Source organism: Lissotriton helveticus, chromosome 7 (genome assembly GCF_964261635.1).
Source record: "Lissotriton helveticus chromosome 7, aLisHel1.1, whole genome shotgun sequence".
Lineage (NCBI taxonomy): Eukaryota > Metazoa > Chordata > Amphibia > Caudata > Salamandridae > Lissotriton > Lissotriton helveticus.
In genome coordinates, this window is record NC_136068.1 from 525,180,299 (window position 1) to 525,207,315 (window position 27,017).

General features: G+C 46.2%; 1 protein-coding gene across 4 annotated transcripts in view; it reads left to right on the forward strand.

Moving 5' to 3' along the window:
• LOC144768710 (serine protease 27-like) overlaps positions 1–27,017 on the forward strand; it is a 415,681-nt gene that overhangs the window by 366,940 nt on the left and 21,724 nt on the right. The gene's annotated exons all lie outside the window — the stretch shown is intronic.

Here is a 27,017-nt window from a genome sequence, read left to right on the forward strand (position 1 = left end):
CCACCAACTGCTGCTATTGCTGTCTCCAGGGCCTGCTGTCTACCACCCCTCACCACCAAATGCTGCTGCTGCTGTGTCCAGGGACGCTGCCTGCCACCCTTCACCACAAACTGCTGCTGCTGTCTCATGGCCACAGTGATGGCAAGGACTGAGAAGATCCGTGCCAGTCCCATCACCTCAGAGGAGCTGGAGGTCCTGGTGGACGAGGTGCTCACACAGTATCCGAGGCTATATGGTTCTCCAAATGTTGTGGTAAGTCTCTCAGAGTGGGAGTGAGTGTGCAGGGGGGCACACATGAAGTAGATCTGCTGCAATATGTGCCTGAGAGTGTGGGGTTGTGTCATGCACTGCCTAGCATGCTGTCTCCAAGGTAAAGGGGTGTGCAGCCTATTTCGCACATTTCCCTGCCTGCACATCAGGATTGGAGGAACATGTATTGTCTTGTCAGCCATACAGTGACGCAAGTTGGTAATGCAGGAGTCAGGACAGTAATTGCTTGGGTGAATGCTGTGTGGGTCCCTGATGTCCTTCACAGGCTCATCCATGGCCTTAGCTAGGGTTGTCGTCAAGAGGGCAGTGATGGAATTGTGTCAGGCTAAAAATGTGCATCATCACCAGTTCAGCACAATGCTCAGGATTACATTATCCAAGCATGACACTCTTGGTGGGCAGGCGCCTATGACACAGCATGTTGCCCTACTATTGTATGCAGCACTCTACATTTCCACCAGCATGTGTACGGACTTGCATGTGTAGGCACTGTTTCCGCTCACAAATTGTCCCTTCATGTGACATTTCTGATGTGCCACGTTGGACCTCAGTGTGAGCCCACCTGGCCTGCACAGTCACCGCCCAATCTTACAAGGACAGATCACTGATTGTACAGTGTTACATGTGTGTTTTTTGCAGGGCTTTCCATCAATGAGCCATCACAGCCCTGTAGATTGCACACAATAGACCTTTGTGAGAAGGGTATGAGTTTGTCAGATCATGTCCCTCAATGTAATATCCATAACACAGTGAGCCGTTCACAATGCAAAGACATTGAGGGCTGCGCAGTGTTAGACACAGTGAGTCTTCTCCCAAACATATATTGATATGTAATGTATGTCTAGCTGAGCCTAAAAATGGACAGTAGATATGGGCAGACTACACAGAGCTTTATGTGCTGGCATCCTGCATGTGTATGAGATGGGCAGGTACTGTGTCACCCTCATTCCTGCATGCATTTTCGTGTGATTCTCCCAAGCTGATGTTCCATGTGAGATGCATTCTTGTCTCTGTTAAGCATATCTGTGAATTTGGGCTGAGTTAGTATCATGCTCCTGCAGTGAGAGATATTGGTACATAACACTGTGTCACTTATTTTTCACCCTCTTGTCTCCCATGCCTGCAGCTCAAAGTCCACCAGCGTAAAGCTGTGTGGAGGGCCATTGCATGCAAGGTGCGGGCTCTGGGTGTCTCAAACCGACTGCACACACACTGCCACAAGAGGTGGGATTACATCTGCCTGCTGAGGAAGAACGTGACGGAGATGATGCTGGGGCTGCTCCCTCGGACTGGCAGGTTGGCACGGCGGAGCATGACACCACTAATGGCCCGCCTCTTGGCCGTGACACAGCCTGAGCTGGACGCACGTTTGAAGGAGCATCAGCAGCATGCTAGGGGTGAGTATTCTTGGAAGGGTGACTTTGGTTGTGAGTGGCTGCATGGGTTCACAGCCTGGGCCAGTGCTGATCTCTGTGATGTTGGTAGTGTGATGCAGTGGTTTGTAAGTGGCCTCTGTGTTGGGTGCAGGTGTCATGCATTTTCCCTACATGTACTTCCTAATGTAATTTGAGTAATGGGCCTTGACATTGCATTCTGAGTCGTGGGCTTCAGGTATCGTCTGCATTGGGGTACTCTGGGAAATCCCATGGAAGGGAACAGAAGTGTGCATCATCTGAGTGTGCTTTCATCAATGCGTGCACTGCCTGACCTCAGAATTGTGAGGCTAAGACATCTGACACCAATGTGCAACAGTAGTTTTGCCCCAAAGTACAACATGGTGGATGGCATTGGATGGCCATTGTGGACTGTAATGTTGTAGTCTGTATCTGTGTTGTCCCCTTCTGCTCCCTACAGATATGACAATGGCAACATGTTGTGGGGTACATCTTTGCCCCCATCATGGCCCTAGGTGTGCTCAGAGCTATTTGTGTGTCTGATTGAACTAAGCAACTGGCAGGATATTGGGCTGTGTGGGCATCACATGGCTCACTTATGCCCCGTTTGCTTGTTGACATGCAACATTTTAGTTAAACATTGTTATTGCACAGGGTGGTGTGCAACATGGAGATGTCATCATCCTTAATGATGCTTTGCTTGCTTTTGATTGTTTTGTTGATGCCAATGAACTGACCCTACATCTCTCTCTCTCATGCAGCATCTCCTGTGTGCACAAAAGGACAGGGGACGGACACCAGTGGTGAGGCATCAAGCACAACTGCTGCACACGAGCACAGTGACAAAGATATGGCCAGCGCCTTGAAGGGGGACAGGAGTCTCATTGAGGACTCACAGCCAGAGACGCAAACCTCAACTTCAGTTGACGCCAGCGGTGACGCATCTATGTTTGCGGGCACAGGCATGGGGACTCGGCCTCCTCTTCCACCGCACATCGTAGAGGGCCCACCCTCCCAGCTACTTCCACTGTTGCTACCCGTGTTTGCAACAGTAAGAAGAGAAGAGTGTCCTTCACCCCAGGCAATGCTGCCCCTGCCCCTGCCCCCCCTGCTGCCATCAGTGCTGAGTCTGTGGACCTTTTGCGCCAGCTGTGTGTGGGCCAGACAGCTCTCCTCAATGCCTTCCTAGACCACAAAAAAAATTTGGCACAGGTGATTGCTTTCATGGAGGCCATACATTCAGACGTGGGTGGGCTACACCGGACTGTCCAGTCTTTGTCCTCTGCAGTGATGGCAGCCATTCAACTGGCACAATCTCGGAGTCCAGCTCCAGTCCCTTTGTCCATCCCCCTGACAGTGGCTACATCTGACGATAGTGACCACTCACCACAGACCTCAAGGGAAAGATACAGCACACAGAGCACACAGCAGCAGCAGCCCAAGTGGTCCAGTGAGCAGACACCATCCCCACAGAAAACTAAAGCTACCCCAGAGCGCAAAGACAAAAGCCCGTCAGGCTACACCAAGGGCCACAAAGCCAAGAATCAGGCCTCAGGGTCTCATGCCTCAGAGGCATCCCCAGCCAAGGACTCTCCTGTCCCAAAAGCATCTTGCAAAGATAAGCAGACAGTTTCCGTGCCTGCTGAGAAGGTGGTGCCTGCTAAGAGTACACACAAGAAGAGCTCCAAGGCAGATTTACCAACAACCTCAACTCCCATCCAAAGCCCTGTGAAGCAGGGAAAGGAGGGCAATGTATAGGGTACACCTGGTAAACAGGGGATGGAGGGGCAAAGGCAAGGCCAGGCCAAGCGTACCGCTGTATCCAGCATGTCCTCAGAGGGAGAGCCGCCGTCTGCACCTGATGCAGCTTTGGTGGTGAGTGTACCTGTTGTGTCCACACCACTTTCCATTAATCCCAAGACAGGGAAGCCATTTAGAGTCCCCAAGAAGTGGAAAGGCACCCCTCCACAATCTCCCACCCACACTGTGTCTCACAGCGCATGACTCCACCTCCACGTGCCACTACACCACCTGGTCCAAGCAGCTCTCTGGATTCCCAAGCCACTGATGCCTCTACCTCAGCTGGGTCTCTCTCTCCCCGGTTCAGTCCTCCAACTGTCCCCGACACACAGCCACTTCCCAGTCTGACTGACAGCCAAGTCTGAGTGGAAGTCCCCCTCTCACACCTGTCTCACCCACAGCGGTGCCTGTACTGCCTATTGTTATCCCCCTGACTGTATTGCTGACCATAGCAGGGTGCAGTCAAACACATTCCCTGTGTAGCTTCCCATGTACTTACTCTGCACATTGGACTGGCCACTGGCCTTGTTCCCTGCTGTTTGACCCTTGCATGTGCAGCTTCTCATGTACTTACTCTGCACAATGGAATGGCCACTGGCATTGTTGTTCACTGATGTTTGCCCCTTGCCTGTGCAGGATCTCATGTAACTACTCTGCACTTTGTCCATGCCACTGGCCTTGCTCTTGTCTATTATTGGTGCCTATCTCTGGAATATGTGAATAAAGACAGTTGCTCCTGTTGTCTGTTTTGTCAGTGTCCTTACTGATTAAAGTGTTTTCTGTGTGGGTATGGTTTACTGTGATACATGCTCTGTATGCCACTTCAACATTGCCAATGGCTTGTCCCACTTTTTCAAGTTTTTACAGGGGAGACATTCACTTCAGTTTTTCCTGACTCTGAAGCTTGTGGGTGCAATGATGGTGGTTTTAGATGAACTACTGTAATCATTATCATTCTTTGCTAATGTAAGCTATATTGCACACATGTCAGGTTTGGAGGAACTGCCAGCACAGAGTGGGAAGCTATCCACAGGATTGCAGGCAGGCTGGCCAGGAACATAATGTCTGTGTGATCTTACTTTATGTGTGCCCAGCAGTGTTGGTGTTTGGTCATCCTGTGATGGGCAGTCATCCTAGTCGCATGGGTGGATTTCAATGTGTGCACTTGGGTGGTCAAGAAGTATGTAGTGTGAAGGGGTGACTTTGTCGGGGGTGTTGATCTATGTGTGCCCCTGCAATGTCAGCTACAGACATGTGTCAGCCAGGATTTGTGTCCCTGTTTGTCTGATTGTTCAGCCCTGTGATTGTGATTGTGTGCACATGTGTGTGTTGTATGTTTTGCACTGTGCAGTGTGTTGGTGTGTCCTTGCAGTTCTGGCTGACTCCTACTTGTTGTTGGTGCCTTTTGTGAGTATGCAGAGTGTGTGACTGTCAATTCAGTTTTGTGTTTTGTTGATCAGCCATGTGTCTTGATACGGTTTGTGGTGCAGACCTGATCAGCCACACTGACGTTGTGGGTGTGTTTTCTCATGCATTGATGTCACATGGGGCTGTATTGCCTCCAGTATGGCATGTGGTGTGCCATGTCATACCATCCCTTATCTGTGCTTCTGATTCCTAGCCATTGGGAGAATGCAGTCCATATATTTGTGTATGGTACACTCCTGCCATGTCCACTACTGACGTACACAACACTTCACTTTCATGTCAGCTGTCCCCTTGGCTTGCCTGTGTGTGTGCCTCCCCATCACTTCATTTGTGACACTGTGCTTTGTGTTGCAGATCTGTGCACAGGAGCAATGTGCCACTCAGGACATTTTCCCAATTGGTTATATGTTATATTCTGCTACTGTTTTTCCATCATGTTTGCTCATATGTAGTTTTTTATTTTTTTTGCAGAGTTTTATATAGCGCAAACTTGACCTGAACTGAATCAGGTATCAGAGCGCTTTACATAGCACCAGTTACGTTACATGAGGACACACATTCATTTTTGTTAGGCACGGGGAGATTAAGTGATTTGCCCAGAATCACAGGATGTTTGGCGTTGTTACCAAGACTCGAACCCAGATCCCCAAGTATGAGTTCGAGCGCCTTAGCCGTTTGTGCTGCACAGTCCTCTGGTCATGTTTTTTTCACTTTGGGGTCTCATATTTAGGCATCTGTGGGTGTTGGGTTAGGTGTATGTGTGTTTGCTGAGGTACTGCTTGACCTCCTAAGTGTGGTGTTGTCTGTATGCTGTTTTGATTGTTGTTGTGGGTGTTCATGGTATGTCACTCATATCTGTGTGGAACTGGTATGTTTGGTGTGCACACACTGCTTATCATGCATGCAGTGCTGTGAGTGTATGTTGCCTTGTCCTTGCCTCCCTTGATGTCCTGCTGGTTTTCCAATGTGGTTTATTGGCATGTGCATCTGTTGTGTGTTTGATGTGGCTGTGTGCAGTGTTTGGGCTGTGTTGGCTCTTTCAGATGACAGTTGCTCTGCAACGTAGTGAAAAGTCCTACCATAACGTGAGCATGCATTAGAGATGGGGTTGATGTAGTGATTACAGCGAGGCAATGCTCAAGACACAATTAATCATTAAATCGTGGTATGTCAAAGGTGAGAAATAAGAATTGGTCTAAAATGCAGAGAACATGAACACAATCATGGTAATATTTGATTCAGTCCAAAAACAACTTGTATGGTGGGTATGACATTTGGAAATAGTAAACAATCATGAGGTGATAGACAAGAATCGATTTAGATTACAAAGAAAGATAATACAAAACGAAAGCGCTCCTTAGTTAAGTATTCATATCATCAAAGTCTGTGACATACAGTGCATGCAGTATGTTTTACATGTCTATGGTGTTCCAGCCCCAACAGTAATTACACAAAAATAATTGAGAAGCATGTTAATATTTTTTCTCGATTAAAATACTTGTGTGGGCACTAATAGTTTGAGATCAGCAAATACATAAGCACAATATCAGAAAATCTGACCAGGGCGAAAAGAGGGATGTGGGTACGACAACATATTAGTCATTCCGATCTGTGAAACAGCAAACGACTCTGTCAAAAGGCCAATTGCGGGTAAGCACCCATATGTAGCAGCATTTCTTTAAGACAAACTGCACCATCCATGCATTTGGGTCATGGGATGAGTAAAAGTACACATTTTAGATGACTTCAGCCTAGAAACACATGCATGTGTTACCGGACAAATGTCACACAGCGGTTGCAAAAATGTAAACAAAGCACAATAGGCGCAAAAAAAATGGAAAAAGGAACTTGTGCAAGTTTTCTTTTAATCGCCCAGAAAGTATTGGAGCTCATGGTCATAATTAAGACCCCATTCTACAGTACGAAGATGCATGATCCACATCGCCTCCGTGCATCTAAAACTGAGTTCTCTGTTACCACCCCGAAAATTGGGTGCAGTGGTGTCAATGCTAAAGAAACAGACTCTCAAATCTCCCATGTTATGTGCCTGACATGTAGCAGCATGCAGTGCAACCAGATACTTTTGGTCCTGTTTGTGGATGGCACGTATGTGTTCAGCAATTCTGTCTTTTAAGGGTCTGATTGTGCTACCCACATAAAATTTACCACAGGTACATTCAATTACAGATGTGACAAATCTAGTTGTACAATTGATGTTAGTTCTGATGACATATTTGTCTCCATTTGCATTGGTGAATTCTTTAGTGCCGTGTCTCACCCATCTACATACAGAGCAAAAGCCACATTTATAGAAGCCAAGGTTGTGTGGTGTGAGCCAGTTGGAGGCTGTAACGCTGCGCAGGATGGTGGGGCTTAACCTATTTCTCAGTGTTCGGCCCTTTCTAAAGGTGATCTGATGGTAGTCAGAGATATGGTCATGCAAACTTTTATCTGCTCGCTGGATGGCCCAATGTTTCGATAGGCTCCTACGAATTGAATGATGCAAGTCATTGAAATCTGTGATCATTCGTGTAGTATTGTATTGTGATTGCGTGCCAGCCTTTGATTTAAGGGTGTCAGCCCTCTTCACTTTCTTTACTCTGTTTGCTGCTTTCTGAAGTGTAGTTGTTGAGTAACCTCTTCTGGAGAACCTGTCCCTTAGATCAGAGAGGTGTTTCTCAAATTCTGTGGTCTCACTATAGTTTCTCTTAACTCTCAGGAATTCGCCGTAGGGTATGGCCTGTATCTGGTGTTTGGGATGAGAACTGGTGGTGTGCAGGACTGCATTGCAAGCTGTTTATTTTCTAAAAAGTCTGCTCTGTAATTCATCTTGTTTGACATAGAGTTCGATATCCAGAAATGCAACCTTAGATGTGCTCTAATTCATAGTGAAACTCATTTGCCATGTGTTGGTGTTCAGATGTTGGAAGAATTTCTGTAGGTGATCCTGGGCACCAGACCATAGTAGAATGCAATCATCTATATAGCGGCCCCAGAATATTACCTGCCATTGTCCTTTTGACAGAGTTGACTAATATGTTGTCATACCCACATCCCTCTTTTCGCCCTGGTCAGGTTTTCTGATATTATGCTTATCTATTGCTGATCTCAAATTATTAGTGCCCACACAAGTATTTCAATCGAGAAAAAATATTAACATGCTTTTCAATTATTTTTGTGTAATTACTGTTGGGGGTTGAACACCATAGACATTTAAAACATATTGCATGCACTGTATGTCACAGACTTTGATGATATGAATACTGAACTAAGGAGCGCTTTCGTTTTGTATTATCTTTCTTTGTAATGTATATTGATTTTTGTCTATCACCTCATGATTGTTTACTATTTCCAAATGTCATACCCACCATATAAGTTGTTTTTGGACTGAATCAAAAATTACCATGATTGTCTTCATGTTCTCTCCATTTTAGACCATTTCTTATTTCTCACCTTTGACATATTACGATTTAATGACAAATTGTGTCTTGAGCATTGCCTCGCTGTAATCACCACATCAACCCCATCTCTAATGCATGCTCACGTTATGGTAGGACTTTTCACTACGTTCATTCTCACTTCATACTTTTAATTTACATGGAGATTCTATTCGATTTCGTATTGGCGAAATAGGCCGGTTTGGTCAATTTCCTCCGGCATTCTTTTGTTGCATTCAAAGGCTTCCTCCCTTCATGAAGTATTATACTTATGTGCCGATTTTTACTTTCTGGTCTTTTTCACTTAGTTTGCGCATTTTGACTCTTACCCATTTTTTCCGTGTGCTACGGCACGTACGGGACCTAGTATGTCATAGAGGTTTACGTTTCAGCCCTTCTAATCCGGGCATTATCATCATGAACGGCAAGTGGGTATTTCACCACTTCCGCTTCAGGTTTCACGTGTCCGCATCCAGAACATGGAATGATTGCAGTTGGAATATGCACACGTCTTCTGTTGGAAGTAAGTCTACTGGCCTCCATGGAATTTCTGTTCAACATCCGCTCCCCTTAATGTACTTTCGACATTGGAGCTTATTCTAGCCTCCGTTTATGTATTTTCAGATGTCGCATTTAACACGAGGAGTTATCCGCACCCACAAACGCCAACCTCACAGACGCATGGTGAACTCCCATGGAAATCAAATTAGCATAGTTCGGTAAATATTGTATACTTGCCCCCTTTTCTCTTACATTCACATTTTTGTCTCTTAGGCACCACCCCTCAGGGACTTCCCTCCTTTTTGTTTCCCATTTATTCTGTTACTTCAGATAGCATTTATTCTGACGGTGAACAAACACAGTTTCACCTGCGTGTTCTCATTGGCTACCAAACGAGTCTTCTAGGACCCAGGGAAACTATTCAATCAACTTTTGATCTTCTGAGCAAAATATTCGGTTACTCTTTAAGAGGTAGTCTCCCTGTATGGCTAGTGCCATCTGCCTATCCCTTGATACCAATATTGGGTAATCAGTAGTTTATTATTCTTCCTTTTCTGTCCATTATTCCACTCCTCCAGATCCGTCTCCTACAGCACGGTCACAACGCCCTTTGAGTCCTGGGCCCTGCCGGGTCGGAATTATCACCGGTGGAGCGGTTAGCTACATGCCTTTTTCTTTCTTCTCGTATACCTGCCAGATTAGGCTTTTCCTTCTGAATTTGTCCATTATCTATATATCCTCTCTTTTTTAGACTTCCCTAGAGACTTTTCAATTCATCATATGTATGATCAAACTTTTGACTTTTTTCCACATAAAGCACCTGCATGTTTTAATATTCGAACACTTCCTCCACCAGTCCTTTGTAATGCACACCACACTCACACTGTTCTATCGGAACCTTGACATGCTGTGAATCAGTGGACCCTCTACCCCTTTACCCTCCACCCCTTTCAAACAAAACCTCCCGTCCTTCACAGACACACTCCTTGTGACACCATCTTTACGCGGTATGTCCTCCGTACACAGTGAGTTTTATCATGCGTTATGTGGTTTTTCCTTTGGTTTGGGTTCTCATTCATTGACAGTCTCTGTTGGAGACTTGTCATAGGAAACCGTTTTATTGATGTATATTGTCATGTGTTCCACCTATGTCCCTTGTATCTTTCCCAGCCCTGAGGAGTCGCGGGAGAACAATCCCACATGCCACGAAACACGTGTCGGCTGGATTGCTCTAAAGAACATTAAAACACTGCAACTTTTACCAACCATATGATGAATTTCTTGTTTATCCACAGGCTTTTTTTTTTTAAATGTACAAGTGTCTACACAGACACATCGTGTTATATGTAACTGTTGTGTGCAAGGGTATCCCGTTGCGCATCGCTGTGAGTTGCTCAGCACTTACAAACATTGCCATGTGTACCCATTGGTGGGTTCATCACAACACAGTTCGGAGGGCATGCCCAGCAACATCACAAGTGACATGTGAGAAAGTAAATGCCAATGTTCAAAAGCATAAACACAAACATGGCATGTGTAGTCAGCATTGAGGTAAATGTTACATTGCCATTTTGTGCACAATCATGTGCCATTGATCATGTGGCCACTGTGCACTGTTGAGGACTGCACTTTGGCCTCCCATGCGTGTCCATAGGTGCTGTCAAAGTGCTCCGCCACCCAAATTGCTGTAGCTACTGCCTGGCACCTGCGGTGTGTCACCGCCAATGCCCAAGACACAATCGCGGTAGTGATAGGCATATACACATAGTCAAATGGCAGTTGGCATGCTCAGCCACCCGAATCACGGTCATACATTGTGCTGCATGGCACACATATCACGATAGCTACTGCCTGGCACCTGTGGTGTCTCACCGCCAATGCCTAAGACACAATCGCAGTAGTGATAGGCATATACTCATAGTCAAATAGCCGTTGGCATGCTTCGCCACCCAAAACACGGTCATACATTGTGATGCATAGCACACATATTGCGGTAGCTATTGCCTGGCACCTGCGGTGTGTCACCACCAATGCCCGAGACACAATCGCGGTAGTGAGCGGCATATACACATAGTCAAGCTTTGCCATCCAAATCACGGTCACTGTAACAATGCATGGCACACATATCGTGGTAGCTACCGCCTGGCCCCTGCAGTGTGTCACTGCCATGGACCATGCCCTTACAGCCAATGGGAACCGCAATTGCAGTAGCACAATGCAAGTTTTGAAAATCGTGGTTGGCGTGCTCTGCCACCGCGGTGCCGGTCATTGGCTGCATTTGAAAAAAGCTGACCTGGAACACCAATTGCAGAAACTTAGAACCACTGAAACATCCCAAGGGGGCTATATATGTGTGTTTCCACAGCTCACAGAGCCTGCTGCCTGCCACCCCTCACCACCAACTGCTGCTATTGCTGTCTCCAGGGCCTGCTGTCTACCACCCCTCACCACCAAATGCTGCTGCTGCTGTGTCCAGGGACGCTGCCTGCCACCCTTCACCACAAACTGCTGCTGCTGTCTCATGGCCACAGTGATGGCAAGGACTGAGAAGATCCGTGCCAGTCCCATCACCTCAGAGGAGCTGGAGGTCCTGGTGGACGAGGTGCTCACACAGTATCCGAGGCTATATGGTTCTCCAAATGTTGTGGTAAGTCTCTCAGAGTGGGAGTGAGTGTGCAGGGGGGCACACATGAAGTAGATCTGCTGCAATATGTGCCTGAGAGTGTGGGGTTGTGTCATGCACTGCCTAGCATGCTGTCTCCATGGTAAAGGGGTGTGTAGCCTATTTCGCACATTTCCCTGCCTGCACATCAGGATTGGAGGAACATGTATTGTCTTGTCAGCCATACAGTGACGCAAGTTGGTAATGCAGGAGTCAGGACAGTAATTGCTTGGGTGAATGCTGTGTGGGTCCCTGATGTCCTTCACAGGCTCATCCATGGCCTTAGCTAGGGTTGTCGTCCAGAGGGCAGTGATGGAATTGTGTCAGGCTAAAAATGTGCATCATCACCAGTTCAGCACAATGCTCAGGATTACATTATCCAAGCATGACACTCTTGGTGGGCAGGCGCCTATGACACAGCATGTTGCCCTACTATTGTATGCAGCACTCTACATTTCCACCAGCATGTGTACGGACTTGCATGTGTAGGCACTGTTTCCGCTCACAAATTGTCCCTTCATGTGACATTTCTGATGTGCCACGTTGGACCTCAGTGTGAGCCCACCTGGCCTGCACAGTCACCGCCCAATCTTACAAGGACAGATCACTGATTGTACAGTGTTACATGTGTGTTTTTTGCAGGGCTTTCCATCAATGAGCCATCACAGCCCTGTAGATTGCACACAATAGACCTTTGTGAGAAGGGTATGAGTTTGTCAGATCATGTCCCTCAATGTAATATCCATAACACAGTGAGCCGTTCACAATGCAAAGACATTGAGGGCTGCGCAGTGTTAGACACAGTGAGTCTTCTCCCAAACATATATTGATATGTAATGTATGTCTAGCTGAGCCTAAAAATGGACAGTAGATATGGGCAGACTACACAGAGCTTTATGTGCTGGCATCCTGCATGTGTATGAGATGGGCAGGTACTGTGTCACCCTCATTCCTGCATGCATTTTCGTGTGATTCTCCCAAGCTGATGTTCCATGTGAGATGCATTCTTGTCTCTGTTAAGCATATCTGTGAATTTGGGCTGAGTTAGTATCATGCTCCTGCAGTGAGAGATATTGGTACATAACACTGTGTCACTTATTTTTCACCCTCTTGTCTCCCATGCCTGCAGCTCAAAGTCCACCAGCGTAAAGCTGTGTGGAGGGCCATTGCATGCAAGGTGCGGGCTCTGGGTGTCTCAAACCGACTGCACACACACTGCCACAAGAGGTGGGATTACATCTGCCTGCTGAGGAAGAACGTGACGGAGATGATGCTGGGGCTGCTCCCTCGGACTGGCAGGTTGGCACGGCGGAGCATGACACCACTAATGGCCCGCCTCTTGGCCGTGACACAGCCTGAGCTGGACGCACGTTTGAAGGAGCATCAGCAGCATGCTAGGGGTGAGTATTCTTGGAAGGGTGACTTTGGTTGTGAGTGGCTGCATGGGTTCACAGCCTGGGCCAGTGCTGATCTCTGTGATGTTGGTAGTGTGATGCAGTGGTTTGTAAGTGGCCTCTGTGTTGGGTGCAGGTGTCATGCATTTTCCCTACATGTACTTCCTAATGTAATTTGAGTAATGGGCCTTGACATTGCATTCTGAGTCGTGGGCTTCAGGTATCGTCTGCATTGGGGTACTCTGGGAAATCCCATGGAAGGGAACAGAAGTGTGCATCATCTGAGTGTGCTTTCATCAATGCGTGCACTGCCTGACCTCAGAATTGTGAGGCTAAGACATCTGACACCAATGTGCAACAGTAGTTTTGCCCCAAAGTACAACATGGTGGATGGCATTGGATGGCCATTGTGGACTGTAATGTTGTAGTCTGTATCTGTGTTGTCCCCTTCTGCTCCCTACAGATATGACAATGGCAACATGTTGTGGGGTACATCTTTGCCCCCATCATGGCCCTAGGTGTGCTCAGAGCTATTTGTGTGTCTGATTGAACTAAGCAACTGGCAGGATATTGGGCTGTGTGGGCATCACATGGCTCACTTATGCCCCGTTTGCTTGTTGACATGCAACATTTTAGTTAAACATTGTTATTGCACAGGGTGGTGTGCAACATGGAGATGTCATCATCCTTAATGATGCTTTGCTTGCTTTTGATTGTTTTGTTGATGCCAATGAACTGACCCTACATCTCTCTCTCTCATGCAGCATCTCCTGTGTGCACAAAAGGACAGGGGACGGACACCAGTGGTGAGGCATCAAGCACAACTGCTGCACACGAGCACAGTGACAAAGATATGGCCAGCGCCTTGAAGGGGGACAGGAGTCTCATTGAGGACTCACAGCCAGAGACGCAAACCTCAACTTCAGTTGACGCCAGCGGTGACGCATCTATGTTTGCGGGCACAGGCATGGGGACTCGGCCTCCTCTTCCACCGCACATCGTAGAGGGCCCACCCTCCCAGCTACTTCCACTGTTGCTACCCGTGTTTGCAACAGTAAGAAGAGAAGAGTGTCCTTCACCCCAGGCAATGCTGCCCCTGCCCCTGCCCCCCCTGCTGCCATCAGTGCTGAGTCTGTGGACCTTTTGCGCCAGCTGTGTGTGGGCCAGACAGCTCTCCTCAATGCCTTCCTAGACCACAAAAAAAATTTGGCACAGGTGATTGCTTTCATGGAGGCCATACATTCAGACGTGGGTGGGCTACACCGGACTGTCCAGTCTTTGTCCTCTGCAGTGATGGCAGCCATTCAACTGGCACAATCTCGGAGTCCAGCTCCAGTCCCTTTGTCCATCCCCCTGACAGTGGCTACATCTGACGATAGTGACCACTCACCACAGACCTCAAGGGAAAGATACAGCACACAGAGCACACAGCAGCAGCAGCCCAAGTGGTCCAGTGAGCAGACACCATCCCCACAGAAAACTAAAGCTACCCCAGAGCGCAAAGACAAAAGCCCGTCAGGCTACACCAAGGGCCACAAAGCCAAGAATCAGGCCTCAGGGTCTCATGCCTCAGAGGCATCCCCAGCCAAGGACTCTCCTGTCCCAAAAGCATCTTGCAAAGATAAGCAGACAGTTTCCGTGCCTGCTGAGAAGGTGGTGCCTGCTAAGAGTACACACAAGAAGAGCTCCAAGGCAGATTTACCAACAACCTCAACTCCCATCCAAAGCCCTGTGAAGCAGGGAAAGGAGGGCAATGTATAGGGTACACCTGGTAAACAGGGGATGGAGGGGCAAAGGCAAGGTCAGGCCAAGCGTACCGCTGTATCCAGCATGTCCTCAGAGGGAGAGCCGCCGTCTGCACCTGATGCAGCTTTGGTGGTGAGTGTACCTGTTGTGTCCACACCACTTTCCATTAATCCCAAGACAGGGAAGCCATTTAGAGTCCCCAAGAAGTGGAAAGGCACCCCTCCACAATCTCCCACCCACACTGTGTCTCACAGCGCATGACTCCACCTCCACGTGCCACTACACCACCTGGTCCAAGCAGCTCTCTGGATTCCCAAGCCACTGATGCCTCTACCTCAGCTGGGTCTCTCTCTCCCCGGTTCAGTCCTCCAACTGTCCCCGACACACAGCCACTTCCCAGTCTGACTGACAGCCAAGTCTGAGTGGAAGTCCCCCTCTCACACCTGTCTCACCCACAGCGGTGCCTGTACTGCCTATTGTTATCCCCCTGACTGTATTGCTGACCATAGCAGGGTGCAGTCAAACACATTCCCTGTGTAGCTTCCCATGTACTTACTCTGCACATTGGACTGGCCACTGGCCTTGTTCCCTGCTGTTTGACCCTTGCATGTGCAGCTTCTCATGTACTTACTCTGCACAATGGACTGGCCACTGGCATTGTTGTTCACTGATGTTTGCCCCTTGCCTGTGCAGGATCTCATGTAACTACTCTGCACTTTGTCCATGCCACTGGCCTTGCTCTTGTCTATTATTGGTGCCTATCTCTGGAATATGTGAATAAAGACAGTTGCTCCTGTTGTCTGTTTTGTCAGTGTCCTTACTGATTAAAGTGTTTTCTGTGTGGGTATGGTTTACTGTGATACATGCTCTGTATGCCACTTCAACATTGCCAATGGCTTGTCCCACTTTTTCAAGTTTTTACAGGGGAGACATTCACTTCAGTTTTTCCTGACTCTGAAGCTTGTGGGTGCAATGATGGTGGTTTTAGATGAACTACTGTAATCATTATCATTCTTTGCTAATGTAAGCTATATTGCACACATGTCAGGTTTGGAGGAACTGCCAGCACAGAGTGGGAAGCTATCCACAGGATTGCAGGCAGGCTGGCCAGGAACATAATGTCTGTGTGATCTTACTTTATGTGTGCCCAGCAGTGTTGGTGTTTGGTCATCCTGTGATGGGCAGTCATCCTAGTCGCATGGGTGGATTTCAATGTGTGCACTTGGGTGGTCAAGAAGTATGTAGTGTGAAGGGGTGACTTTGTCGGGGGTGTTGATCTATGTGTGCCCCTGCAATGTCAGCTACAGACATGTGTCACCCAGGATTTGTGTCCCTGTTTGTCTGATTGTTCAGCCCTGTGATTGTGATTGTGTGCACATGTGTGTGTTGTATGTTTTGCACTGTGCAGTGTGTTGGTGTGTCCTTGCAGTTCTGGCTGACTCCTACTTGTTGTTGGTGCCTTTTGTGAGTATGCAGAGTGTGTGACTGTCAATTCAGTTTTGTGTTTTGTTGATCAGCCATGTGTCTTGATACGGTTTGTGGTGCAGACCTGATCAGCCACACTGACGTTGTGGGTGTGTTTTCTCATGCATTGATGTCACATGGGGCTGTATTGCCTCCAGTATGGCATGTGGTGTGCCATGTCATACCATCCCTTATCTGTGCTTCTGATTCCTAGCCATTGGGAGAATGCAGTCCATATATTTGTGTATGGTACACTCCTGCCATGTCCACTACTGACGTACACAACACTTCACTTTCATGTCAGCTGTCCCCTTGGCTTGCCTGTGTGTGTGCCTCCCCATCACTTCATTTGTGACACTGTGCTTTGTGTTGCAGATCTGTGCACAGGAGCAATGTGCCACTCAGGACATTTTCCCAATTGGTTATATGTTATATTCTGCTACTGTTTTTCCATCATGTTTGCTCATATGTAGTTTTTTATTTTTTTTGCAGAGTTTTATATAGCGCAAACTTGACCCGAACTGAATCAGGTATCAGAGCGCTTTACATAGCACCAGTTACGTTACATGAGGACACACATTCATTTTTGTTAGGCACGGGGAGATTAAGTGATTTGCCCAGAATCACAGGATGTTTGGCGTTGTTACCAAGACTCGAACCCAGATCCCCAAGTATGAGTTCGAGCGCCTAAGCTTTTTGTGCTGCACAGTCCTCTGGTCATGTTTTTTTCACTTTGGGGTCTCATATTTAGGCATCTGTGGGTGTTGGGTCAGGTGTATGTGTGTTTGCTGAGGTACTGCTTGACCTCCTAAGTGTGGTGTTGTCTGTATGCTGTTTTGATTGTTGTTGTGGGTGTTCATGGTATGTCACTCATATCTGTGTGGAACTGGTATGTTTGGTGTGCACACACTGCTTGTCATGCATGCAGTGCTGTGAGTGTATGTTGCCTTGTCCTTGCCTCCCTTGATGTCCTGCTGGTTTTCCAATGTGGTTTATTGGCATGTGCATCTGTTGTGTGTTTGATGTGGCTGTGTGCAGTGTTTGGGCTGTGTTGGCTCTTTCAGATGACAGTTGCTCTGTGTGTGATGTTCTATTTGCATGTCATTGTGTGTGAGTTGTTTGTGCATTGTGATACATTCTGATGTGTGTTGCAAGTGTGGTGTCGATTACTCAGACCCCCCAGGATATAGCGGCTAAGCATGCGTGGATTTTGCGGATTGGCAATCCGCGGATCTGCGTATTTGCGTATTTGCGGATTGCGACAATACGCAAAATCCGCGGATCCTAGCGTATTTTTTTTTGCGTGTTCGCACGGGTTTCTGCAAGTTTGCGAGCCGTGCAGAAACACGTGCGAACACAATGTGCCTACTCATGGCCAAACGGACGGGGCTTCCATGCGAGTGCACATGCCTCTTGTGTGTATAAAAGGTCAGAGACCGATCAGAGCAGCAGATCAAGAGACAGAAGCTCCTGGTCACAGGAACAGCTCGAGGATTGCTTGCTGGTGAAAGTCAAGGATGCATAGGCCTCTATCCAGCATCACAGCTGATTTTCAACGGTAGATTTGGGAAGAAGGCACACCTGCCCTGCCTCCACGACGCTCACGATTGTTTCTGGGCTGATGAATGAGTCACTGAATTTAAGCTTCAACTAGGGCACATGCTTTATTGATATCTGTAAGTGCTTCCTCGTTGGGTAAATGTATAGTGCTTTTACTACACTACAGCTGCCTAAAGTGCCAGAGAGTTGTCTACAGCGACCATGTGTGTGTTACTATACAATCGCGCCAAAGGGCGCAGGGGTCACTATTTACAATGGCGCCAGCAAGCTGCCAGCGCCGTTGTAAAATAGTTACAAAGTTAGCTTGCACAGGAAGCACTTAGATAAAATAAAGCAGCACCTGCTTCGTTTTATCTAGTGGTTCCTGTGCAAGCTAACTTTGTAACTATTTTACAACGGCGCTGGCAGCTTGCTGGCGCCATTACATGCGTGGGTGGGGGGTTCAACTTTTGAACCCGTTACATCCGCGGATTTTTTCGGATTTTTGGGAAAATACGTAAAATACACGGATTGCGTATTCACCAAAAATCCGAAAAATCCGCGGGCGTAACGGATTTGCCGCCCATGCTTAATAGCGGCATAGATTGTCAAATTTAGCGGCACAAAAGTGGAAATTTAGCGGCATTATTGAGGCACCAAATCTTATTCGTAATCATTCCTTTTCAGCCTTAAATCAATGTAAACTGATTCAGCAGGGTATTCCACTGTGAAACTGACATGTTTAAAGTGTCTGTGACTCTACGGAAGCACAGCTTCAATCTGTACCTCTTGAGAGGGGGCTGTATTTCTCCCTTGGGCGTTCTAGCACCCATGTATGCACCCCTGCCAGGGCACCGCTGCCTCCTGGACCCGTCCGTTTTAAAAAACAGTAATTTCTATCACCCTTTTTAACATTGAAAATATATTGATAATACAAATATGACCTATAGAGGAAGTCCTGCTTAGCTGCTGGAGCACTAGATTTACTAGAAAGTAATGCAGCGAATTTGTGAGTGGACAAAGACAAGGATATTCATTTAAAAAAGTATCCTCTTTTCTGAAACCCAATGGTCTAAAAGGGGCCTTAAAACATCCCGAGCAGTTCTGAAGCGCTGCTGCAGGGTACATAGCTGCCAAGGTTTCAGATTGCTTATGTGTGACATTTTCATAAATTCACTGTACATCTGAGTGACATACGAGTAAAATTCAATGACTGACAATTTCTCCTGAACAAAATCAAGCAATGAAGTCTAGGAAAACAGATACATATCAGATATTACCTCCAATTTGAGCAAGTAGAAACTCTAAGAATATCTTGAAACTGCAGCAAAGAAATACACACCGGGGGCCTGCTGCTTTCCTTCTTGATGGCTTGCCTCTAGGTCCCACATGTCAAGGGCATGAGTGAGTGGCAGGCACACAGAGGTCCGTGAAATAACAGTTAAACAGATGCTGACTCAGACACAAGCAGTGTTAAAAGCTGGTAGCTATAAGTACAAAAATCCCCTGACACAATGCTGCCTATGGGTGGCTGGATTGTTAGTTTTGTATGAGCCTGTGTCACTTGAAGAAAGGTGGGTCTTGTGCACAGTTAATACCACAGTAAGTCAGGGTCTTTGGGTGGACGTTTTTAAAAGATTTGTTTTGCTAGTAAAAACCTTTTAAACATTTAATATTTACATAACATTACGTCAGTTGATTGAATGACAATTTTATTAAATAGAACACGTTTTGTTACATATAAAAGCTACACTTATATGTCTAATAACGCTTCCTTCAAAAAAGCATTTTGGTGACCTTCGAGCAGAAAGAGGTATGTAGCTGAAGTAACAGAGGTAAAAGGCCCTGCAAAAAAGTCCTCTATGGTTCTCAGACTTGCTTTCTCCTGTCTCCGTGTATTTTCCAAACTCATGCCTTTTTACTTGATATATCCATTTTGTTAATTACTGCTTGAAGAAACGGTAAAGGGGGAACGAGGGGGATCCGAAGACCTAAGGTGTTTAGCATTTTGAAATTAAAGTCTTGTCTAAAACACTAACCATAATAATTTCTTTTAGGTTACGAAGTGCATCTCACATTGCAACATCCTTTCCCAACTTTCAGCTCCGACATATTTTTCCTGGCTCACTTTAAAATGTGTTACACTGTGGTGGGATTATCAGTGAAGAACTACATGCACGGCACAGTCCTTTACCCACAAGAGGCGAGGGGGAAGTAGGGGGAAGTAGGGGGGGTGGGGGCAAACACAACAAACGCCGTCAAAATAGCCAATGTCGAATCCTACTCGGCTGCCAGCACAACCGTTACGGCTGCAACTCTGGCGCTCCAATGCTGACGGCGGCGGAAAGGATTATGAGCAAATTGCCTCTTCAATAAGATTTTACCAACAAAAGAAAATATGTTTACTTTGGAAACTTTGTTGGCGCTTCTGCGCTTTTGTTGTTCTTTGGTAGATGTAATGGCAAGTGTCAGAATAACAGACAGATCTTGGACAGGAGGAAGCAGGTATTGGACGGCTGGACGGCGGCACATAGTGACGTGTGCACGCACAGCCTATTATCTGGCATTGTTTGTTTTGCAGTCACTTTGGCAAATATCGCGGCGATAATTGTAAATATCGTGGCCATCGCGCTATTCAGCCGATTTCGCTATTTTTTCTTGAATCGCGAAATGCTGGAAGGTCTGATTACTTGTGTGTCTGTCACATGCAGTAAGGTGTATTATTGTTACTGGGCTTGTTTTGGGTGCACACTTGTGCTATGTCCTCTCATATTTGACCTGTCACTTGTCAGGATTGTGCATGTGCAAGCATGTGGTACACTATGACACCATGTTGACTTGATGGGTGGTGTGGTATGTCTGTCTGTGTTTTCTTATTGACCCATTGCTCCCAGTTTTAATCCATGATTGTTTTGTGATGATGCACTTCTTGTTTGTGCTGGGCTCGCAACCGCTGGAGCAGGTCAAATACTTTGACTATTTGGGTGTACGCATCAGCGATAGGTTGGCCTGGACGCCCCAAATAGAGAAGAGCGTTGTGACCCTCCAGCATGCTGACTGCGCTATAGTCAGGAGGGCCAGGGCGTCTCCTTATCGCCCAGTGTCGCCTTTTTTAGAACTCCATGGGGCTAAAGGTCAAGGAGCAAACCTTTATGGTGCTGAGCTCTGGGGTTGGAAAATTTAAAAGATCTAACCCTAGCTGAAAATAAATTCATCAGGGCGATCCTAAACCTACCGGCGAGCACCCCCATTTTGCCACTAAGACTTGATCATGGCCTAAAACCCATAGGCCATTTCGCTATCCTCATGGCCCTCCTGTTTTGGTCCAGAATCCAGTTGAAGGTGGCCCTGGAAGAACTAATTGTTTTGCAAAATAATCAGGCCGTATAAAATGGTTCAATAAAATCAAGGACTGGCTTCTGGCACTGGGGTTGGGGTGCGTTTGGGAGGTCCCTGGCTCCATAACAAAAACAATGGTGCCTCTACTTAAAAAAAGGTTTTTGGAGTACATGGATCACCAAAATACAGAAGGTATTGCACATGGCACTTTAACCACTAGTTTTTTGAAAATTTTAAAGGAGTCTTTGGTTATGAAATATTTATGGACGATTATTGAACCCCACAGGCAAAAGCTTTGTACATTCAATTTAGACTTGGGACTTCACCTTTGAATCATAGAAGTGGCACGTGGGGAAATGCAGTTGTAACACCTCTGTGCCCTACGTGTCACACCAGTTCTGAGACCACTGATCATTTTCTTTTTTATTGTCCCACCTATGCTGATCATAGGAAAACCTGGATAATCCCAGTATGCAGCCTACTGTCGTTCAGATCTCCTAGTGAAGCTTTATGCATCTTTAGATCTGATACAACATGGTGGCTCGTATTTGCAATATCAAGATTTTTGCTGTATGCTTGGTGGAGAAGGTCCAAACTGCATAATAGTGCCTCTGTAGATATGACTGGTTAATACCTACTTTTATATGTTCTTGTGATGAAATCATTTTTTATGTACTCCCTCTAGTGCTGCTATAGTTCATCTGTCATAAGATTTTCATGAAATATGGGTTTTTAACCTTTTATCGTTTTTTATTTATGAAATGCTTTTATTACTGTAAATGATCATATTTTTGATCGAATAAAGAATATATACTTCTTGTCTGTGTTGTGGTATGTTGTCTGTGCATTGTTCCTGACTGATGATGTTGTGTACTCCTGTTCTGTCTGTGCTCCCATTGCCTTACTACAGTTTTGCTGCACAGGTCATGTCTGGTCTTGTTGTAGTTCTGTGTGTGTTTTTATTGAGGTATGTGTTTGGATGTTGTTTTTGTGCAAACATTGGTTCAGGCATCCCTGAGAGGGTGTGATGTTTGTGGACACCCCCAGGGAGTGTGATTGTTTGTCAGTGTATTTACTGGGCATTATTGGTATGCTTCTGTGAGTTTGACACTGGTGTTGTGTGCTGCAGGTGTGAGGGGGTGGTGTATGTGTGAAGGTTCCTACTTGTGTTAAACAGTCATGGAGTGTATCAGTGTGCCCTGTGTGTAGTGCTGATGACATACTCCGGTTAGGAGTTTGATACAGATGTGTGGTTGTTCACTGTTTGACTTCAGAGCCTTCCTTTCTTCCCTGTGCCTATACATGGGTTGCCTGGCGGTCTCCCCGAGTTGTTGCACTGAGGTGACTGTGATTTGACTTCACTCACTGTGCCAGCCATGTGTGATTTGATGGGCTGAGGGTGTTATTATATGTTCCTTCTCTTGCATGTAATGTACACACGCTTGGTGGTTATCTACTTGGCCTTCCATTTGTGTGCACCTCACTTTAGGTTTCCTATTTGTTGTCCTCCATTGCTGCTGGCATGTGTTCTGTGTATGTGGCTGTGTGTCAGTGTGGGGTATGTATGTGTGACTTGGCAGACTGTGTGTCCAGTTGAGTGATTGGTCATCATCTGTGTGTGCTTTGACTCAGTTTTCTTGCCATGGGTGTGGTGTTGTTGTGGTGTGTGGGTAGCCCTGGCCCTGTACTTCTGTGCTGTGTGTTCCTCTGCAGCCCCACCTGCTGAGGCGGTCTCCATAGTTGTTTTGTGTGTGGTGCCAGGTGTGGGTTCACCTGGCTGGATTTTGTGCATGGGGGAGCACAGGGGGGCACATGGCATGTCCCTTCATGTTGGGGGGGCTAGTATGTGGAGGTGGAGATGTGGCCCTGTGTGGATTGCCCATGCCTGGCGCTGGGCCTGCCTTCTGCATTGTGCGCGTGTTTTCCCACGTCTTCACTGCTGCAGTGACGTGACTGGGACATTACTTCAAGTTCGCAGTCGATGGGTGACCTGAATGCGGAGGGGTGATTTGGTGACAGGTAGGGCATCTGTGGGTGCACTTGTGGATGTGTTCCTGTCCCCACCAGGGGGTCTGGTGTGGGCAGGAACCCTATATCTGCCCAATTATAATGTGTTGTTGTGTGTGGAGTTGTGTGATTGTGTACCTGCGGCAGCTTCTACGACGGTGCATGAGTTGCTGGTAGTGTATCAGGTACAGCACCAGGAAGACGTGTAGAGCTGGATCCATTGCGGTCGGGAATCAGGTTTCGCGCTCCGCTGTCGAGCTTCCGCTGTCTCTGGTTGGGCAGTTTCTCCACTGCGGTGGGACTGGCTGTTTGGGGCATCCTGATTTGTACCGCGGACGGGACATCATTCCGCACAGCGGTGAGTCTCCATTGACTCACACCACCACAGTGGCGGGTGCACTTTGCTGGCGGTTCGCGTCGCTCCGTGGCGGACAGGAAATGGGCTTTGTTTTGCCATATTAATATGGCAGACGTGAGGACCGCTGCTGGCATGCGTAAAAAGCATATCCCGCCACCACCAGCACCGCGGTGGTGCCTCCGCCCGCCATCATAATGGGCCCCTTAATAACATCAATACTAGCTTAAGACTTTAAAGAATAACACATTAAACACTGTATGCCTCAATGACGAAAAAATGAAATAAACAAACAATAAGTACCTATAACATATAACGCTTCATAACAGCACTAATACATCTCTAAATACACTAAACACTCTCTATCTTCAAAATAAGTTTAAAAGTTATTTAAAATAAAGAAATTAAACCTTACCTTCTTCGACGTGAACCAGCTTCCAACCGCAAGCTTCTCTCCTTCCAAATGACCCAAAACAACAGCGAGCGATTACAAAATACAAGGTCCAAACAAATATGGCAACTTTAAAAATGTTTTTTTAAATATTACAAATGTTACAGTATTTAATTACAAACCAACAATGGGCCTGTTCATCAATAGTTACACCAGAATCTGTATATCCAACAGTCGAGGGGTCACCAAAAACTTTTCTAACTCCCTCCCGGACTTGTCTAGGTCGCTATGTTGTGGTGTATCTTAGTTCAAACGCTATACCATCATGGATCCACCCAAATGTACATGAAAAAAGGTGTGGAGCAGAGAGAAAGCACCTCACGGTAGTAACACCAAGGGGACGGCTGGTTGGTACTCGTCAGCAGGTCCACTTATCATCATCGGTTACTTTCTCTCTGTGAAAAGAAAAAAACGTGTGTGTGTTTTATTAACAAAAGCTCAAACCCATGAAATCAAAATATGGAAACCTAAATGTGAATATTAGATCTATACATGCTAATGACATGCATGCCCAACGGACCCCGTGAGGATATGGACAGATAATCCTCACCTCTAAAAATTGGTGAAGCTAACTAGCTTGAAATAACTTTATTTGATGCCGCTAGCTTCCCCAATTAAAAATGGTTCCCTTCAAACAATAATCAATTATAAAGAGCAAACATGTTTCATTGCCAAGGGACAATTCGGCAACTTAGTCAGAGCTACTGGGGTTCCAAACCGATCCTTCATGGGAGGTTCACATCACACCATCTAGTTGCGTCCATACTGCATACCTGCAACCATTATAAAAAGGGGGATTCAACACGCGTCAATGGATCGCGTTCCCCCACAGTGATTGCCCACAGGTCCTATCACACCGCTACCGGAACCGTCCTGTCCTCAATTAGATGCACCTAACTGAGGACCAGACGGTTCCAGTAGCGGTGATAGGACCTATGGGGAAATCACTGCGGGGGAACGCGATCCATTGACGTGTGTTGAATCCCCCTTTTTGGGTGGATCGACTGTTGGATATACAGATTCTGGTGTAACTCTTGATGATCAGGCCCATTGTTGGTTTGTAATACATTGAGAGGGGGCCGCCTGATCATTTCTTCCCCCTGTAGCTCCTATTGTGTGGATGACAGTATTTAATTAAACAACATTACATTACTTTCAACCTTTGTAAAATTATAATATTAACTATTATAACATATATAATATTTAATATTATAACTCCATAAAATGAAAACTATCAAAAAACAATGTATACAAAATTGTACTGAATTCTTTTGTGCTTGAGAAAAATAAACATTAGAAAAAGAAATGTAATAATTGAAAATGTATTATGTTTGTATACAATTATAATTATGATTACATTTATATTATATAAAAATGTTTTAACTTTCATTTGTATAAATATGTATAAATATGTCCAACATATCTGTTATTGTAAAAACTGTGATTAATAAAAAAAAATGATGAACAATATTTTGAAAATCATTATTCTATATAAATAAAATACAAACTTTTGTAAATGTACATTACCTAATTTCAGAAATTTATATACAAATATGTTTCCAACTATTTTGATGTATTAAAAAATGTTTGTTTCATTATCCTACACAAATTCCCCAAATTACCCAATAGAAAAATAAATACTATACTGTTATAATTATTTTTGTATTTATTATAATTTTTTTTACATATACAAACTACACTTTCTTCATTATAAATATTGTACCATTAGCATGCCGGGCAGATCGCCACCGCCCGACCAGCGGTGGCGATCCACCTGCCAACACACCCCGCCGGATGCCTTTAACCCCCGCCACATTAGCATGGCGGGGGTACCGCGGCAGACTAAAAGACCGTCCGCCTCTTTTCCGCCGGTAGGCAATCATCACGATTGCCTACCGGGCAGAAAAGACCTATAATATTGAGGTGGTGCCTTGCTGGCACCGCCATTCATATTATGATGTGGGCGGTGTTATGTCTTTCCATGGTGGAGACTCCCCAGTGTAAAGGCATGCAAGTATCGCTATGAGGGCCAGTTGTGGGCCCCCATTGTGGGCCCCCAGGGGGGTGGGGGCTGTCCTTGGGGGGTACCCATGGTACCCTTCTAGATTAGCATACACAAGGGGGCAGGCACATCGCGGTGCCTGTCACTAGGCGGCACACATGGAAAAAGCAAAATATGAGGAGAAATGTAATAATTCTCTTCGTATCGCCACCTTAAGACCAGGATTTTCCTGCTCCTAAGTTCCTCGCTGCCACCTATTATCACCTCTCTTTATAATAGGTGGCAACGTCGAAGTGAATGGGTGTTGCGGTCGAATGCCCACCGCAACACCCACTGCATGCCCCTTTCATGCAGAATTTAGCATGAACGCAGCACTATTATCAAGGCAGCATTAATAATTAATAGGGAGCTGACCCTATCGCCACCACAACGTCACAAAAAGTGATGTTGTGGTGGCAATAAGGGCTTGATATTATGCCCCATAGTCTTGTAGCTGATAATTTAGTAACTCTAGCTATATAAAATCAGATAATAATCACATTTCACGCAACACCCATGGAATCTGATGCTTTCCCAGGTTTTACAAGGTTTCATAAACCTGGGAATGCGTCAGATTCCTACACCTTCTTATGGCGCAACGAGGAGAAATACCTTTATTTCTCCTCGTTTTTTCTTTTTTTATGAGTATTGCATTCTGCAGCACACGGAGGGGCATATTCACGAGGGCATTGTGCCACTGGATCATCACTTTTTCTGATGGTCTGGTGGCACAATGCCCTACTCCATATTTACAGGGCACACTAAGCTACTTTGCATGGCTTAACAGTGCCTTATAAATGTGGCGAAACTCACCGTAGTTTTCTGCCACAAGGAGGCATGCAAAGAGGTGTTGCTGTGGAGGTTCCCACGCAACACCCATTGCTTTTTGACACTGCCTCAGATGTACAAGGATCTGTAAATCTGTGGCAGCTGCAAAAACGAATGCCTTCCCTACGAAGCAGGCGCCCTTGCACGGGGCCTGCACTGGCCCTAGGCAGCTTATTTAGCACCCGTGCAAGGGAAAGCACAGGAGTTTGACGTATTCTTGTAAATACAGCACATCCCTACATTTTCTAAATGCTGCATCGCAGCCAAATTGCTTGCACGTCACACTGTGCCATTTAGTTGCATATATGCCCCACAGAAAGAGGAAAACATCTCTTCTTAATGTTTTTGTGAAGGAAGGTTT